Genomic DNA, 18,810 nt, shown 5'->3' on the forward strand with positions numbered 1-18,810 from the left:
TTCAAAAGCTGCAGGAAGGGACTTTATTCCCAGACCAGAAAATAACTGTTGGGGACGTTGAAATGCCTATATGTATCCTTGGGGACCCAGCCTACCCCTTAATGCCATGGCTCATGAAGCCGTACACAGGCAGCCTGGACAGTAGTCAGGAGCTGTTCAACTACAGGCTGAGCAAGTGCAGAATGGTGGTAGAATGTGCATTTGGACGTTTAAAGGCGCGCTGGCGCAGTTTACTGACTCGCTTAGACCTCAGCGAAACCAATATTCCCACTGTTATTACTGCTTGCTGTGTGCTCCACAATATCTGTGAGAGTAAGGGGGAGACGTTTATGGCGGGGTGGGAGGTTGAGGCAAATCGCCTGGCTGCTGGTTACGCGCAGCCAGACACCAGGGCGGTTAGAAGAGCACAGGAGGGCGCGGTACGCATCAGAGAAGCTTTGAAAACCAGTTTCATGACTGGCCAGGCTACAGTGTGAAAGTTCTCTTTGTTTCTCCTTGATGAAACCTGCCGCCCTTTGGTTCACTCTACTTCCCTGCAAGCTAACCACCCTCCCCTCCTCCCTTTAATCATTGCTTGCAGAGGCAATAAAGTCATTGTTGCTTCACATTCATGCATTCTTTATTCATTCATCACACAAATAGGGGGACGACTACCAAGGTAGCCCAGGAGGGGTGGTGGAGGAGGGAAGGAAAATGCCACACAGCACTTTAAAAGTTTACAACTTTAAAATTTATTGAATGCCAGTCTTCTTTTTTTTGGGCAATCCTCTGTGGCGGAGTGGCTGGTTGGCCAGTGGCCCCTCCACCGCGTTCTTGGGCGTCTGGGTGTGGAGGCTATGGAACTTGGGGAGGAGGGCGGTTGGTTACACAGGGACTGTAGTGGCAGTCTGTGCTCCAGCTGCCTTTGCTGCAGCTCAACCATACACTGGAGCATACTGGTTTGGTCCTCCAGCAGCCTCAGCATTGAATCCTGCCTCCTCTCATCACGCTGCCGCCACATTTGAGCTTCAGCCCTGTCTTCAGCCCACCACTTACTCTCTTCAGCCCGCCACTTACTCTCTTCAGCCCGCCACCTCTCCTCCCGGTCATTTTGTGCTTTCCTGCACTCTGACATTATTTGCCTCCACGCATTCGTCTGTGCTCTGTCAGTGTGGGAGGACAGCATGAGCTCAGAGAACATTTCATCACGAGTGTGTTTTTTTTTCTTTCTAATCTTCACTAGCCTCTGGGAAGGAGAAGATCCTGTGATCATTGAAACACATGCAGCTGGTGGAGAAAAAAAAAGGGACAGCGGTATTTAAAAAGACACATTTTATAAAACAGTGGCTACAGTCTTTCAGGGTAAACCTTGCTGTTAACATTACATACATAGCACATGTGCTTTCGTTACAAGGTCACATTTTGCCTCCCCCCACCGCGTGGCTACCCCCTCAACCCTCCCCCTCCCCGTGGCTAACAGCGGGGAACATTTCTGTTCAGCCGCAGGCAAACAGCTCAGCAGGAATGGGCTCCTCTGAATGTCCCCTGGAGAAAAGCACCCTATTTCAACCAGGAGACCATGAATGATATCTCACTCTCCTGAGGATAACACAGAGAGATAAAGAACGGATGTTGTTTGAACGCCAGCAAACATACACTGCAATGCTTTGTTGTACAATGATTCCCGAGTACGTGTTACTGGCCTGGAGTGGTAAAGTGTCCTACCATGAAGGACGCAATAAGGCTGCCCTCCCCAGAAACTTTTTGCAAAGGCTTTGGGAGTACATCCAGGAGAGCCGCGAATGCCAGGGCAAATTAATCCTTTCACATGCTTGCTTTTAAACCATGTATAGTATTTTAAAAGGTACACTCACCGGAGGTCCCTTCTCCGCCTGCCGGGTCCAGGAGGCAGCCTTGGGTGGGTTCGGGGGGTACTGGCTCCAGGTCCAGGGTGAGAAACAGTTCCTGGCTGTCGGGAAAACCGGTTTCTCCACTTGCTTGCTGTGAGCTATCTACAACCTCATCATTATCATCATCATCTTCTTCGTCCCCAAAACCTGCTTCCGTGTTGCCTCCATCTCCATTGAAGGAGTCAAACAACACGGCTGGGGTAGTGGTGGCTGAACCCCCTAAAATGGCATGCAGCTCATCATAGAAGCGGCATGTTTGGGGCTCTGACCCGGAGGGGCCATTCGCCCCTCTGCTTTTCTGGTAGGCTTGCCTCAGCTCCTTAAGTTTCACGCGGCACTGCTTCGGATCCCTGTTATGGCCTCTGTCCTTCATGCCCTGGGAGATTTTGACAAAGGTTTTGGCATTTCGAAAACTGGAACGGAGTTCTGATAGCACGGATTCCTCTCCCCATATAGCGATCAGATCCCGTACCTCCCGTTCAGTCCATGCTGGAGCTCTTTTGCGATTCTGGGACTCCATCATGGTCACCTCTGCTGATGAGCTCTGCATGGTCACCTGCAGCTTGCCACGCTGGCCAAACAGGAAATGAGATTCAAAAGTTCGCGGTTCTTTTCCTGTCTACCTGGCCAGTGCATCTGAGTTGAGAGTGCTGTCCAGAGCGGTCACAATGGAGCACTCTGGGATAGCTCCCGGAGGCCAATACCATCGAATTGTGTCCACAGTACCCCCAAATTCGACCCGGCAAGGCCGATTTAAGCGCTAATCCACTTGTCAGGGGTGGAGTACGGAAATCGATTTTAAGAGCCCTTTAAGTCGAAATAAAGGGCTTCATCGTGTGGATGGGTGCAGGTTTACATCGATTTAACGCTGCTAAATTCGACCTAAAGTCCTAGTGTAGACCAAGGCAAAGAGGTGGGGCTGGAATAGTGCTCTGAGAGTGATCCACTCCAGTGGTCACCTGGGCCATCATTTGGGACATCTGGTGAGACCCCTCAGCCTCCCACCCCTCAGAGTCTCAATTCTGATTGGCCGAGCAGGGGGCCAGTGACAGGGAGGAGAAGTTTCCCTAGTTTTCCTAACTGTGACTCATGGCTCTCCCTTCCTTTGCAGGCTCTTCACAAGGTCTTGGCAAACCTCCTGGATCCCATGCTAGGGAACCTGCTGGCAGAGTCCCCAAACAGACACAGGCTCCAATACATCTTGGAGGTGAGCACAATGAGGAGGGATGGGGGGCAATTTTACCTTAGTGCAGGGGAGAACTGGAAAGCAGAGACTGGAAGATCCATTTGCTAGCCTGCACCCCGGTTGGCCATCCTTGGTCAGGGCAGTCAGTGCAATTCTATGTTGGGCCCTTCTTCCTCCAGGGACAGGGGAAGGAGTTGGGACTTCAAGCCAGGGCTCTGCCCGGTTCTACTGAGCAGTAACCACAGCGCCCCTGGCTGGCTTGGGGAGTTAGAGCCCCAAACCCCTTCCTCCTTGAGATGGATGGCCGGGGAGTGGCGGCCACTGGCTGGGCACCCGGTTCGGTTGGCAGCGCTACTGCAAGCAGCAGAACGGAAGGAAGGGTGGCATGGTATGGTATTGCCACACTTCCGTCTGCACCATTGCTGGCAGCTGCACTGCTTTCCAAGCTGGGCAGCAGAGAGCAGCTGCCACTCTCCAGCTACCCAGCTCTAAAGACAAGGAAAAATCATGGAAATTTGTTCATATTTCCAAAATCCACCTGGACGGAGATCGGAGGACTAAAGAAGACATAATAGCTAGGAAAACCTGAACATATGGTGACCCTACTCATGACCCTCCTGCACTAGCCTTGCCACCCTCTTTTGGGTCGGGACCCCCAGTTTGAGAAACGCTGCACTAGGGGATTCCTCTACAACCCCGAGGTCCAACACAGCCAGTAGTTCTTGGCAGATCGTTTCCCACAACTTCAACGGAAGTGGTCGTAGATTCTCAGGAAGGTTTTTCATAATACAAATATCTGCCTGGATGGAGATCAGAGGACCAAAAAAGAGGTCAGGTCCAGGAAAACCCAGATGTATGGTACCCCTAACAAACATCAGCACCCCTAACAAACATCAGCATCCCTCACATTAAGTATCCATTTACTTGTTTGTACATAGTTGCATCTAAAGCCACAATCCTTGGCCAATGTTATGATTATTACCAGAAATTGGACAATGTTATGATTATTGCTACAATCATTGAAAAAGGCTTCCAGCTTCCCAAACTGTAGCCCGTTGTCTATTTTTTTTCCAGAAAACATGTTTCTTAAATGTCCATGTATTTGTTCCTGACAGCTGTTGATTTACGCTTTCTGAGAGACTTCAGAGCCTTTGACGGCAGGGATAATGAATACATGCTTCATTTAATGCTCCTATGAATATATACAGTAATTTGCTATCCCTTTGGGGGGGTTCGTCACACCCTGAAATATTTTCAAAGGGGGTCCAGCAAAAAAAGTTTGAGAACCCCTGCCTTAGACATTGCTTTAGTTGAATTCAATAAGGAAAATACATTGGCCTTGTCAAGGTTATTGGCCCAATGATTTACTAAGACAAAGTACATATGAAGCCAAATTGATGGTTGTATTACTTTGCTGGACATAGTGCTGCTTGGTACATTTTCAACAATATCTGGAGTGGTGTCTTTGCTCTTCCAGTGACAGAGGCTGGGTGTTCTCAGCAATAATAATAGGGAATTGGGAGTGGGTTCAGAATTCACAGATGAGTACTTCTCTGGTATTGCATACAGTTTATGATTAGAATCATCTTCCTTTGCAACTAGGTAGCAAAACTCTGCTTGAGTGAGAAAAGTTCCTGTTAAATTGAATGAGCAATAACTCAGTCAGATGCAACCTTATAGTGCCCAACCTTGCTCCCAGTGAAGTCAAAGGTGAAAATTCCAATAGACCCCTCATTTGTGTACGTGTGTGCAGATAGATCTAATAAAGAGTCATCAATGAGGGAGGGTTATTCCATTGGAATTCTGAAGGGGTTGGTTCTTTGCCCAGTGCTATTCGATATTTTTCAATATTCAATGACCTGGAAGAAAATACAAAATAATTACCAACAAAGTTTGCAGATGACACAAAGATTGGTGAGATGGGAAATAATGATGAGAACAGATCACAGATGCAGCATGGTCAGATTCGCTTGGCAAACAAGGCACAATCAAAACACATCATTTAACGCAAACAAAAGTACAGTCACAGATACCTATGTGTATATGCATATACGCATGAGAAACCAGTTTGGCTTATAAATGCTTCAAGGTGTGTAAATTATGCACATCTCAAGCTTAAATATTTGATTGCTGTCATGTTGTTTTGTAAGTATAGCTTAAAGTAGAACTGTCCTTATGCATAGCCAAATTAATAAGGAGAGAGAATAAAGAATAGCAACTGCCTGCACAGTCCATTATACTACAGCCCAATGCTAACTGGGCACTGGGGCCAGTTTTGACACAATAAATATTTGATGGAATAAAGCTTACATCAAGTTGTTGCCATCGTCTCCAGTAACATCCTGTGCTAGGTACTTGAGGGACAAAGCATCATGCTGTTGGTAAAAGGTGATAGGGAGGCGGTGACCTCACAGAGAGACCCTGACATCAGCCCGGCAGGACAGGGCAACCTCCGAGATGCCTGTGGCTTCTCAAGAGCTCTCCTTGGGGATTGAGAGAGAAGTAGGATTCACATAAGTGAACGTGAGGAGGAACCTCTTTGGAACTTTCTCCTTTTCTGTTACTGATATTGCTAGAAAATGAATGTCCCTGTTTAGAAGGTAAGAGCCTCAGCAATGTTAGGAACCTGTTCAATCTGATCCATCTGATGCTGGCTGAATTCTAGGCACAGAAAACACTAGGTTAAGGTGGCAGAATTTGCTTTCTTGCCTAGGACTTTGTCCCTTAGAATCATTGGGGACATTGGGGTTTGTCCTTTTTGGTTTCCCTTTTCCTCTTTCCTGCCCTCCTTTCTCCTCTTCTCATGCTTCCTTTTTCCATTTTACCTGCTTCTCTCCCTCCAGCGGGTTTGCTCTGATTGTGGGAGGCCCGCACAAAGAGGTGGGGCTGGAATAGTGCTCTGAGAGTGATCCCCTTCAGTGGTGACCTGGGCCATCATTTGGGACATCTAGTGAGACCCCTCAACCTCTCACCTCTCAGAGTCTCAATGCTGATTGGCCAGGCAAGGGGGTATTGACAGGGAGGAGATTCAAGTCCATTTGTTCTCTTTTAAGACCAAGCATACACCTCATAACCAATCACGTATTTGATTGATCTTGCTGCTTCTCTCCAATAATTGTCTCTGAGCAGTTCATGATTCTCTCTAATGTTCTAGTTCTTCCAAAAGACTTGCTGAATAATGACTGTGAACAATTGTTGGTCTGTAGCTCATTTGAGAGCACTTTATTCTGATCACTCAATGTATGAAATTCAAGATGTGACAGCTAGTTTGAAAGTGAGGACTCCCAATCCTATTCCAAACCCTGCTACTGACTGGCTGTGTGACCTAAGACAAGTTACTTCACCTTTCTCAGTCTTAGTTTCTCCCTCTGTCAAGTAAGGATAACAATCCTCTCCTGCCTGCCTCATGGTGGTAGGAGCTGTGAGGATCCGTTTGAGAGTGTCACTAGTAGCAGTGCATAATATGAGGTGTCCTATCACATTGAGTTATATCAGATTTTGACATAATATAATACCTGAAATACTCTATTTTACTATTTTGAAATTGTTATGAGCAGAAACTACTTAGCACAGACTGAAGCATCTTATCTAATTTTCTAGGTCAAAGTGTCTCCTCTTGGTGTGTGACAAGACAATTTAACACTTTCTGACAAACAGGAGATAGTTTAGTCTAGGGTGACCATATTCCCCAAAGGGAAAATGAGACCCCCTCTGGGGCTAGCCTGAGCCACTCGCCCGAGCCACCATCCCCACGCAGGGCTGGCATCGCTGCTCGCCTGAGCCCTGCCTGGCCCCCACCCAAGCCCTTCCCCCCACTCCCCAGGCGGGGCTGGTATCACCACTTACCCCCTCCCCCACATGTTCCTCCACACCCCACTTTTTGACAAAAGTGGGCCTTTGTCCCACTTGCTCTTGCCAGCTGATCAAAAGGTGATTGAAACCCATCTTATAAAGACTTTATTCATGTTTCCTTCTCATTAAACTGACTGATGACAGAGTTGTGACTCACCTCACACCTATCTCCAATCCCAGAGTGTGTCAGGATGGGTTACACCAGTAACCATTAGGATAGTCCTACAGCTGGGTGCTGGCCAGGAGACCTTGAGCAAACTGAGTAGGGTTAATATCCAATATGGATAGCAAAGTTTTCCAGGACATCAGGCCTCAGCAGTTCCACGACCACACAGGTGCAGAACTCAGTCATCTCCTTCAAAACATGGGTGCCACAGGCAATACTGTACACAGTCTTACACTGTTCCCATTGTCACTCTGTCCTGGGACTCTCAATGCCAAAGAACCCAGTTTTGCAACAGGGGGAGGAGCCGCTTCCTACTTTGCGCCTGGCAAAGGCGCATAATATGCCTGGCCTGGCATATTAATTTCACATTTGTTTTTGTCTTAATGGGGAGGAAGGGAAAGCAGACAGAAGCAGCTCTCAAGAGAGAAGACTGGGTGCCATGTAGGGCTTGAGGGGGCATGGAATGGAATGAGAGTTGAGCTATAGGCAGGGCTGAAGCTCTGCAGTACACTGAAGGGGAGCAGCAGGATCTTGAACTTGATGTGCGGAGGCAAAGGCAGCCAGTGTCGGGTTTCAGCAGTAATATGGCCAGAGAGACACAAGAAGATTCTTTGAGCTGAAAGCACATTGGGGGCAGGAAGGACAAAGTTACAATAATCAAACAAACGGATGCCCATGGCACCCTTCCCTAAGTACCACCCCTGAAAGTGCTAGTTCCCGGAATGCCTGCATTGCATCAGCTATTCAATGAGTCTGATGCGATAACAACACACCTGGGAAGCACTGTTTTCAGGAACTGTATCAGACAAAGTGACATCAGTGTGGCTTCTTCGGATAGCACTGGTGGGTAAATAAAATATTTTACCTTCGCTCTAAAATCATTCAAGCCCTTTCTAGCTTTGCTACCAAGTTGTGAGTGAAGGTACAAGGCAGCCTTATATCACAGAGATATAGTGCAGTAACAGGGTCTTATAAAGGGAACTGAGTAAATTTGTTGAGATTTAGAGAGACAAGAAAAAAACAACAACCATGTCCCTGTCTCCGTAGAGCAGCAATAACGGGGACAGAGCATCCAGGATTTCTGGCTTTAAAACAATATCTCCAGCAGTTGAGCTCAAGGAAAAGGTTCATTCATCCAACTAGTAGGGGGATCCCTTCAGTCACACATGTTGCTCACACTCAAGAAGAGCATGAGAGAGTGCATGAATTCACAGAGATTAAAAACTGAAGCTTTGCTGACTGTGTTTAGAAGCCTGTATTAAGCATCAATAGCAAAATATCAAAATCTTTTAATCAGAGACAACGCCAGGGTGTGTGTGGCAGGTGAATGGGGACGGGTAGTGTCAGTGTGTGAACAGGGGAAAAAGAATGCAATAGCTAAGCATATGGAGACAGATCCTCAGCTGGTGTAAATCAGTGTGGCTCCATTAAGGTGACTATACTAAGGGTGTGTCTACACTGCAGTTGAAAAGGTGATTGCAGCTTGGGTAGATGTATCCTTGTTAGCTTCAATCTACCTAGCATGGTTTAAAATGGCAGTGAAGCCACGGTGGCAGGGGCATCTGTATGATCAGTACAATCCTGCCTGGACCCCTGGATACATATTCCTATGTTCTTAGCATGTGCTGAAGCCCATCTTGATGCAGGCTCACTGCTATTTATAACCATACTCCCTGCTGGCTAGATTAAAGCTAGAGTGGGTTTGCTTACCCACACTGCAAATTATACCTTTGACTGTACTGTAGACGTAGCTATCCCTAAAACCTTCTTATTCCAGGCAAAGGGTCTGATTTCATTTCACAGCACAAAAAAGTAATTTTGCTTTTAAAATTTTACATTCCATCCCTATTAAAATATTCCCGAACATCTTTACAAAGAGAGTTATACACACACACACACACACCCCCCTGGGTAATTACTTACACTGTAAGCTCTTTGGTATATGAACTGTCTTTTTTTTCCTCTTTGTACAGCACCTTGCACAATGGTGTTCTGGTCCATGACTGGAGCTCTTAGGCACTACCATAATAAATAATAATAACAATAAATCATATCTGAATTCTGTTTAATGCAACCTGCAAAGATAAGAGTTGATTCAAAGAGAATTTGTCTTCACATGAATGAGGAATGACTATTTTTATCAGTTTTTTTAAAGCAATCCATTTGGCAGGCTCTCATTTAAATTGTACAAATACAGAAAGAAAACAATTTTATTTGTTTCCACTACCTTTGTATTCTTGTAACTGAAGCACCTGGGTTATTTTCCGTATTTTGCAGCCTTTTAGCTTCATATTAAATTCACTGGTCCAGCTTCACATGTTGGCTCTGACTGCTTCATGCAGATCTGGCATCAAAAGCCGTGAAACCAACTGGGCGGTTAAGCTGGCTTTACAGCTGTTTTGTGTTGCTGGAGCAGTGCAAAGCAACCATAGTGTACCTAGTGAATCTGATCTGTTTTAGGGGGCAAGTGTTTGCAGGCTTCAGCGCTGTATTTGTACAGTTGTATTTATGGCATGAGCTCTAATAAGGATTGATATATGTTATAAAGTATATATAAAAAATCTACATAATGGCTTCGCTCCAAAAGGGCCATTACAGTCTTTAAAATAAATAGTACTTGTTTAAATTTTTTTTCTAAATATACACAGTCAGTCGACAGTAATAGCACAGAGAAAGTAAATTAGACCACAGAAAACCAGTGCAATCAAATGAGCCTGTGGATCTGAAAAAAACAAGGTAATACAGGCTTCTCCTAGTGATGGGTGGGGGAGGGAATGTTCAAGGGCCCCTGATTCAGCAAAGCACTTAATTTTAAGTGTGTGCATTGCTGAATAGGGATGGACTTAAGCACCTGCTTAAATGATTCACTGGATCAGGGCCTTAGCTACCAGTCAAGACACAATGGGCACAAAAAAGTGTGCTTATGCTGTGAAAAGAGTACCATTTACTGTAGCATTTATGGGACTCCTCTGGCCCTGAGTGGGTGTGGCGTGTGTGTGTGGGGGTCTCCATAAGCACTCATTCCACCTGTCTTTCCTGCCACAATCTCCAAGGATTGTATGACTCCTGTGTAGGGTGACCAGATGTCCCGATTTTATAGGGACAGTCCCAATATTTGGGGCTTTTTCTTATATAGGCTCCTATTACCCCCCACCCTCTGTCCCGATTTTTCACACTTCCTATCTGGTAACCTGAGTCCTGTGCTGCCACTGATGATAGAATCCTGAAAGAATATAGAAGGGGGTGAGGGCAAATCTATTGCCATAGCCCATCTCCCTTCTGCTCTGGCCGGTAGAGCTCAGCTGGCACATGGAGGAGTGTACAGGGCATTCTGGGGAAGGCTGGTGGGGCTCCTGCTCCAGTTATGCACTCCTCAGCCCCCTAGAGGAATTCTGGCTGAGTCAGCTAGAATGTGTCTGGAGATTCGCTGAATGCCTGCAATGCAGTCTCTGACTTAACAGCCAGAATATATCCCTGAGGGCCATACTGACTTACACTCTATTCCTTCCACTGGTAACAATGGGGTCGGGCAAGGAGTAAGTCAGCATAGCCCTTGATCATCACTGTCTACAGTTGGGGTACATGCTAATGCTACTGTATTACAATTTCACAGTTTCCTTACCTGCACTGTAGACAGGTAATGGCAATTCAGCAATAACAACTCTGAAATCCCTTGCTTTTGTGGTTTTATGCTAGAGTCATCATATGATTTGAACATGCTTTTCGTGGTTGCGTTTGTTTTGTGAAGCAAACCTGTAAAAACAATCTCTCATCTTGAGTAAAACATGCCCTAATGCATCAGGAACAAACTGAAAGGGGATGGAAAGCCAAGCACTGTGCAAATATGATTTATGGGATTGTAATTACATTAGTACTGTAACAGTCCCCTAGTAAGTTTGTCTCACTGAATTAACAGCAAGTTAGTGGGGAAACCACAAGATATATAATAAATAGTAGGCATGACAATCTGAATTAGCAATGCACAAATGGTTTGATTTACAGTTTACGATAAAATCCTTTTTATTTACCTTTTGGAGCAAAGGTTCAACTGACACGGTTTCTTTTTTTTAACTTTAGAGTTAAATAAGAGACCATATACCGGGCAAGTATAAAAACACACACACACCCTGATACTCAGGGGACAGGCAGAATTCCAGGACTCACACCTCTTGATTTTAAGGTGCAGAGAAGTGTTGGTGTGACCAAAGGCATTATATATATTAAAGAGGGCAAGTGTGGATGGCTGAGTGCCCAAAGATACTTCTCACACAGAGCTAGTGGGTTACAGGTGGGTGATTGAAGGCGCACTTTCTACATCTCTAAAAGGTACTTTCCCCCAGAATCGCCAAGCATTCTGCCTTCCTCAGCACCCAGACCGGACTGAAAACAAAACATTCTGAAGTGTCCTGCAAAAGGGAATTTTTGAAAAAATTTCATTTGGGGGTTTCTTGTGATAAAACTGAAGTGCTTCATTTCGATTTCTACATTTTATCTTCCATTCTGTTTAAAAATATTCAACACAAAAAAGTTGTCATGACAACAAAATGAAACATCCTCTTCTGAAAATGTCAGACTGGAATGTTTTGACATAATCAAAATGCTTCATCTGAATATTTTTTTAGAACAAAGTATCATCAGAATTGACACATTCATACAGACATTGTGATTCTGCCAAAAAAACCAAACCCAATCCTTTCAATGGAAAGTTTTTGACCAGCTCTTGTAACGATGGTCGTCATGCATCAGCACCAGCATTGACTTGAGGACTCCAGTGCCAAAATAATGAGTATCTGCTTCTTGAGCTAAAGGAGTGACTGCTTTTGCTAGTTGTTGTAGGACACTCAGCCTCTGTAGACCAGACGCTGTAACTGAACTGTGTGCATGTAACAGATGAGCATGCATTTTGCAAGACAACGTTTTCAAATATGGGTACCTAAATTATACCTGTGCACATCTCCTATCAGCACACACACACAAAGACTCAGCATTTGCATACTGAAAATGTATAACCGCACGCACAGATCCCATTCATATGCAGTTACACATATGGGCATGCAATATGTAATGAGTCCTACTTGCTGACACTAGACATCTTGTTATTATTTGCTCACAGACTCAGGTAACGATTGCCAAATGGGTGCTTTGCTAAGAGTAATAAGAAATGGATGTGAAAATAATAGGTAATAGCAATCTGAAGTGAATGACTCAATGCGTTTCTATTAGAGGAGCAACATAAACATCTAAGAACAGCAGCAGTTATGAAACAAGAGTGTAGAACTTGTCTTCCGACTAGTTCCCTGGTGAGAGAGGAAGTGGATCAAGTAAACGACAGAAAATCTATATTGATTTTTTCTAAATGGCCTATCACATCAAAATAAAAACTCCAGAACATATTAGCAATTTTATCCTTTTTCCTATTAGTATCACATCAGGCTTGCATTTGGTTTTATTTATAGAGCACGAAACTTGTGATCAGATATTAAAATGATACACTGTGTATGGCTAGACTGCCATGAAAACATGGGTTCAGGGCTGGTTGAAATTTTTCAGCAGAAACTTTATTTTTTTTAATGAAAAGTACAGATATGGGTTGACCAAAACATTCTGGGAATTTATGTTGAATTCACTGAACTGTTTAAAAAAAAAAGAATTCTGGCCACTCCCCCAAACAAACTCCATTTTGTTTGAAAAGGTTCACAAATTCAAACAAAACCAAACAGTTCATTTTGGGCTGAGCAAAAGTTTCTAAACAAAAAATCTGACTTTTTCAGTTTGCTGAAAATTTTGGAAGAGTTTCATTTTGAGTCAGTCCAAAACTTTTTGTTTGTTTGTTTATGTTTTGTTTTGGCCAGTGAACCAAATAATCAGCTATTCACACAGCCCAAGTCCTGTTATCATTACACTGTTCTCCCTCTTCCACCCATTTGTACCTGTGAGCTCTTTGGGGAAGAGGACATATTTTCACTATGTTTTCACAGTGCCTAGCACAATAGACCCTGATCTCAGATCGGAGGCCTCTGAGTCCTATAATTATATTAATAATAGTGCTTCCACTGCACGGCTGAGATACAGGACAGGATTCCTGTCCCCATGGGCATCCTAGCAACTTGCTGAGTTATTCAGGCTGGGTGCTAGGTAGGGGAATTGTTCCTAAGAGTGCAACTTCAAATAAAGCTTACGGTCCCAATTATCTACTGTGCCCAAGCCATGCTCAGATAGAAGTGTAACCCCTTGGGGTTTAGAGAGCATGGCCTCTTTATATCTTTTTCCTAGTGGGGAGGGGGAGCAGTGAGAGAAAGGAGGGAAAACTTGGGGGTGCAGCTCTGGAGCTGGGGGCGGGGGGGCGGGGGGGAGAGAAGGGCTGCAGCCAGGAGGCCTTGGACAAAGTGAAGCAGAGAGAACCTGCCTGAAGCCTGGGAAGGACAGGGCGGCCAATCGGGGACACCCCAGGACAGGAGCCAGGAGGAGCACTGTGCCAGGGAGGAATCGACCGAGAAGGACAGGCCGGAGCTGGACCCAGTATCACTACCGCCCAGAGCTGCATGGGGCTGTGAGTACTGGGGCTTGTGACTCTGCACTGGGAATAAGGAGGGGAGGCTGCTAGCTAGTTAAGTGGGGAGGTTGTTGCTCTGTGTGGCTTTGCAGAGATTGGCAGAAGAGGGCACTGGAGGGGTTTGTTGGGGAAAGTTCACTGGCGTCGAAGACAACCAGGAGCACCCAAGACTCACCATCAAACTGGTCTTTGCTCAGGACTCCTGAACAATGTGTGCAGACACACTGCTCTTTCATTTCACTGCTCTGTCTGCCCTTTCAGACTGTGTTACCACTGGGCCTGTGGGGCCTTGGTTTGGATGCACCCCTGTTCTACTGCTCCCCCTATACTTCCCCTTGTTGTTTGTCTTCCCTTAACCCTCTGTAAATAAACATCTCCCTTTGTTATATCCACTGTACTTTTCCTGTGGGTGTGTGTGTTCACTCTGGGGGGTTTGGAACAGGTGCCCCTGGGGTGGAAGGAATTTTTCCTGCTGCATTTCTGCGCGTGCCTTCTCTTGGCCAAAGTTGCCTGCAGAGCAGACTCCATCTTGGCCACGAGGGCGCTAAAGTTACATATGGAAGAGTGGCAGCTGCAGGGAACTTGTTGTGGTTCCCTGATGCTCCGCTATGCAGCCCTGGAGGAAGTTGGAACAGCAGCAGGCCTAGAGAGGGGTAAGGTCTAGAGCGTGTGCCAGCAGGGGACCAAGTGCAGGGGAGTTTGCCATGCCGCTGTGCATGCTGCACCCCCTGAAGGAGTGTAGCACAGGGGATTTTCCACCTGGGCCCCAGGGAATGCAAGGAGGAATTCTGCCTCCGTAGGGCAGTACACCATCCCCAACATAGGACAGCACACAAGTCATCCAACAGTATGTGCCAGGCATCAGCAATCACAGGGAACTGATATTGACAGAGTTTTGACTGTAGAGTCTGAAATATTCTCAGACTACTCAGAGTCAATTCACAGAGTTATAAGAACCAAACTCTCCACAAAAACATTTGTTGAGTAAATCTGAAGAGCTAATCCTTAAAGGAGATCCCTACCTTCCCACAAATGTTCTACCAGCAGTGAAAGGTGCTACATTTGTCAAGAAAATTATTCACTGTGAGTTAATCACTTGTTTTTAATCACTGTCACCTATTGGAAACTGTGTTAAAAAAATGACAAGCCATCACAGTAAATGTGGGGGATTTTCCTGGTCCTGCTTGCAGGCTAGGACACTGTGAGGGAAGCTATACAATCTGGGCCATCTGAATCAGCCTGAAAAGAATGAGCCTAAGTTGGCATGAGTTGTGACCCTCTGCCTTAAGAGCAGCCTGCTTTGTCTCTCTCTATTTTTGGTTACAGTGTGTTATCATTCTGGAGTCTAAGAATAAAAGCAGTGTTACACTGCAACCTTCCAGCAAGAGCATTTGGTTATTTTTATCCAACTTCTTCTCTGTGTTTATGACATGAGGATTGTCATGGTGCCTGGAGTGGCTCACAACTAAGAGTGCCAAACTCAGGTCAGACTGTCAGAAATCTGAGGCACCATAACAACTGGCATAGTCTTTGCAGGATTCATATGCCACAGACCAATTGGGCTTTAAGATCAGAACCCAATGCTATTTAAAATTTAAATTTGATATTGAGAGTTTTAAGGGTTAAAGCTTAGTTACAGTGCGGGAGCCACAATTATATAAGCATCTTGACAGAAAAGCCCTTGAGGATTTGTGCTTGCAAAGTGGGTTATCCTTTAAAAAGAAAAACTCAGATCAGGAACTCTCATGGAGTATGACCAAAAAGCACGGAGTCAGTCCCCCGCCACCATGTCCCAGATAATGCAGATGCCTCTACAGCAGAAGTGATGTGGTTGCAGATGCTGGCAGCCAAGAAACAACATGGGCATGAAATAAAGATGCTGGAATTCTGAATAAGGAAGAAGAAAAACGCGGAGGAAGCAGAGAAGAGAGCCCAGCAAAGGGGCCTAGCCAATGCTGGAACTGAAAAGGAAGTACACAAGAGGCAAATGAAGCTGATAGCAGCTGAGAAAGAAGCCCACACACTGCAGCTCCAGCTCCAAGTCCTAGACAAGCAAAAGGAACAGCTGCCTCAGCCTCTGAGTACAACCCCTCTCAACATCAGAGAATAGGAGAAAGCCTGCCCGATCTATCATGTGTCTGACTGCACTGAGGAATTCCCATCCACCTTTGAGAGACCATGTGATATCCACAAGAGTCCAGAGAATAATTGGATGCCAGTCCTTTTAACCAGATTGATTGGAAAAGACAGACAGGAATTTAATGAAATGGAGGTGAAGGATATATGGTATATAAGAACTTTAAAGCAACTGTATTGAAAAGGTTTAAAATCACACCTGAATCCTATCACTTAAAGTTTAGAAACCTTAAAATGTCTGACAATATCACTCATGTGGACTATGAACATAAGCTGCACAGTTACGTGAAAAAGTGGATAACTGGGGTGGGTGCTGATAATTACTTTGATAAGATGTTAAATTGGGTTATACAAGAGCAATTATTATGGATAGTCACCAATGAGATCAAAGCAGCTGTCTGTAACAAAATACCTTCCACAGTGTTAAAGGCAGCAGAAATAGCTGATTAATATGTTGAATCCAGGGCTCAGGAAGGGTGGAAGCCCTAAGGCATGGTTCCCAAACTTGGTTTGCGGCTTGTTCAGGGTAAGCCACTGGCGGGCCACAAGACACTTTGTTTACCTGAGCATCCGAAGGTATGGCTGCTCGCAGCTCCCAGTGGCCGCGGTTCACGGTCCCAGCCACTGGGAGCTGCGGGAAGCGGTGGCCCAGCCCACGCCCCTTCCCACAGCTCCCATTGGCTGGGAACAGCAAACCGCGGCCACTAGGAGCTGCGAGCGGCCGTACCTGCGGATGCTCAGATAAACAAAGCATCTCATGGCCCGCAAGGGTCTTACCCTGAACGAGCCGCGAACCAAGTTTGGGAACCACTGCCCTAAGGGAAGGGTAATCCCTCTACTCCCCAGATTAAAAGGGATGAAGGGTTTAAGAGTAAACCTAACCCCAATTTTGTTCAAAAACCTCAGGGAAGCCCAGATTTTAAAAACCTCTTACCCTATGGGGAAGCCGGTTGCTTGCCATCAGTCTGGGACCCCATGCCATATAAAGCCAAATGGCCCAAAGCTTAAAACAACACCACAACCTGCACCCACAACCACCACCGTGAGTGCTAACACTACCATATTAGTCCCAGAGGAAGTTGTGGAGGAGGAAAATGGCCTCATACATTGTATTAGAACTGAGCCTTGGGATGGTAGTGAAGAATTCATTAAGCGTGCAGACATGAATGGCATTGAATGTATAGGGTGAGGTGATATGGCCTCTCGTGCCACTTTGGTTACAAAAAGTTTTGTAAGAGAGGAAGACAGATTGCCTGGCAGGAGTATAAATCTTTTGGCTTTAGCTGAATTTTCAGTGACTATGCCTCTGGCTAAAATTCACCTTGAGTGGGAAGATTTTAAAGGTGATATTGTGGTTGGCATTAGAAATTTGCCACCCGCTGATATTTTGATAGGTAATAAGGAAAGGAGTACTAGTGGCACCTTAGAGACTAACCAATTTATTTGAGCATGAGCTTTCGTGAGCTACAGCTCACTTCATCGGATGCATTCAGTGGAAAATACAGTGAGGAGATTTATATACACACAGAACATGAAAAAATGGGTGTTATCATACACACTGTAAGGAGAGTGATCACTTAAGATGAGCTATTACCAGCAAGGGGGAGGGGGGAAGAAAACCTTTTGTAGTGATAATCAAGGTGGGCCATTTCCAGCAGTTAACAGGAACATCCGAGGAGCAGTGTGTGTGTGTGGGGGGGAATAGTTTTACTTCGTGTAATGACACATCCATTCCCAGTCTCTATTCAAGACTAAGTTAATTGTATCCAGTTTGCAAATTAATTCCAATTCAGCAGTGTCTCGTTGGAGTCTGTTTTTGAAGTCTTTTTGTTTTAATATTGCGACCTTTAGGTCTGAGATCGAGTGACCAGAGAGATTGAAGTGTTCTCCGACTGGTTTATGAATGTTATAATTCTTGACATCTGATTTGTGTCCATTTATTCTTTTACGTAGAGACTGTCCAGTTTGGCCAATGTACATGGCAGAGGGGCATTGCTGGCACATGATGGCATATATCACATTGGTAGATGTGCAGGTGAACGAGCCTCTGATAGTGTGGCTGATGTGATTAGGCCCTATGATGGTGTCCCCTGAATAGATACGTGGACACAGTTGGCAACGGGCTTTGTTGCAAGGATAGGTTCCTGGGTTAGTGGTTCTGTTGTGTGGTGTGTGGTTGCTGGTGAGTATTTGCTTCAGGTTGGGTAATAACATTGTAATTAATGTTATAACCAGACCACAGAGAAAGTATGGATCTGATTCCTCTACTTTGCCTGTTGTCAGTGAGAACTATGAAGGGGAGAGTAAACCCCTCCCCCAAGCTATTGTATGTTGAGAATGGCAGCTTGCCAGCTGAGGACAGATCTAAGGATTCTGTTGTACCAGAATCTGTTCTGGAGTTAAGTGAAATACAAAAGGAATTTATATCTGCTCAACAAAATGATGCTTCTTTGGAACATGAGAGAATTGCAGCACAGAATAATGCCCCAGCTGAGGATGCCCCAGCTATTTTTTTTAATAAAGCTGGATTATTGTTTAGGGAAGCTCCTTCAGGGAAGTACATAAGAATGGCCATACTGGGTCAGACCAAAGGTCCATCTAGCCCAGTATCCTGTCTACTGACAGTGGCCAATGCCAGGTGCCCCAGAGGGAGTGAACCTAACAGTGATCTAGTGATCTCTCTCCTGCTATCCATCTCCACCCTCTGACAAACAGAGGCTAGGGACACCATTCCTTACCCATCCTGGCTAATAGCCATTAATGGACTTAACCTTCATGAATTTATCCAGTTCTCTTTTAAACCCTGTTATAGTCCAAGCCTTCACAACCTCCTCAGGCAAGAAGTTTCACAGGTTAACTGTGTGCTGAGTGAAGAAGAACTTCCTTTTATTTGTTTAAAACCTGCTGCCCATTAATTTCATTTGGTGGCCCCTAGTTCTTATATTATGGGAACAAGTAAATAACTTTTCCTTATTCACTTTCTCCACACCACTCATGATTTTATATACCTCTATCATATCCCCCCTTA

At 45.3% G+C, this 18,810-nt stretch overlaps 1 long non-coding RNA gene across 1 annotated transcript; it reads right to left on the reverse strand.

Moving 5' to 3' along the window:
* Window positions 1-4,512: 4,512 nt before the first annotated feature.
* On the reverse strand, window positions 4,513-9,423 carry LOC141981799 (uncharacterized). The gene is made up of 3 exons (XR_012637925.1): window positions 9,321-9,423; window positions 9,017-9,112; window positions 4,513-4,934 (listed from the first exon to the last, which is right to left on the reverse strand). It is a non-coding gene; the product is annotated as an uncharacterized LOC141981799 (long non-coding RNA).
* Window positions 9,424-18,810: the final 9,387 nt, after the last annotated feature.

The sequence above is a fragment of the Natator depressus genome, chromosome 2 (assembly GCF_965152275.1).
Source record: "Natator depressus isolate rNatDep1 chromosome 2, rNatDep2.hap1, whole genome shotgun sequence".
In the NCBI taxonomy this organism is placed as follows: Eukaryota; Metazoa; Chordata; order Testudines; family Cheloniidae; genus Natator; species Natator depressus.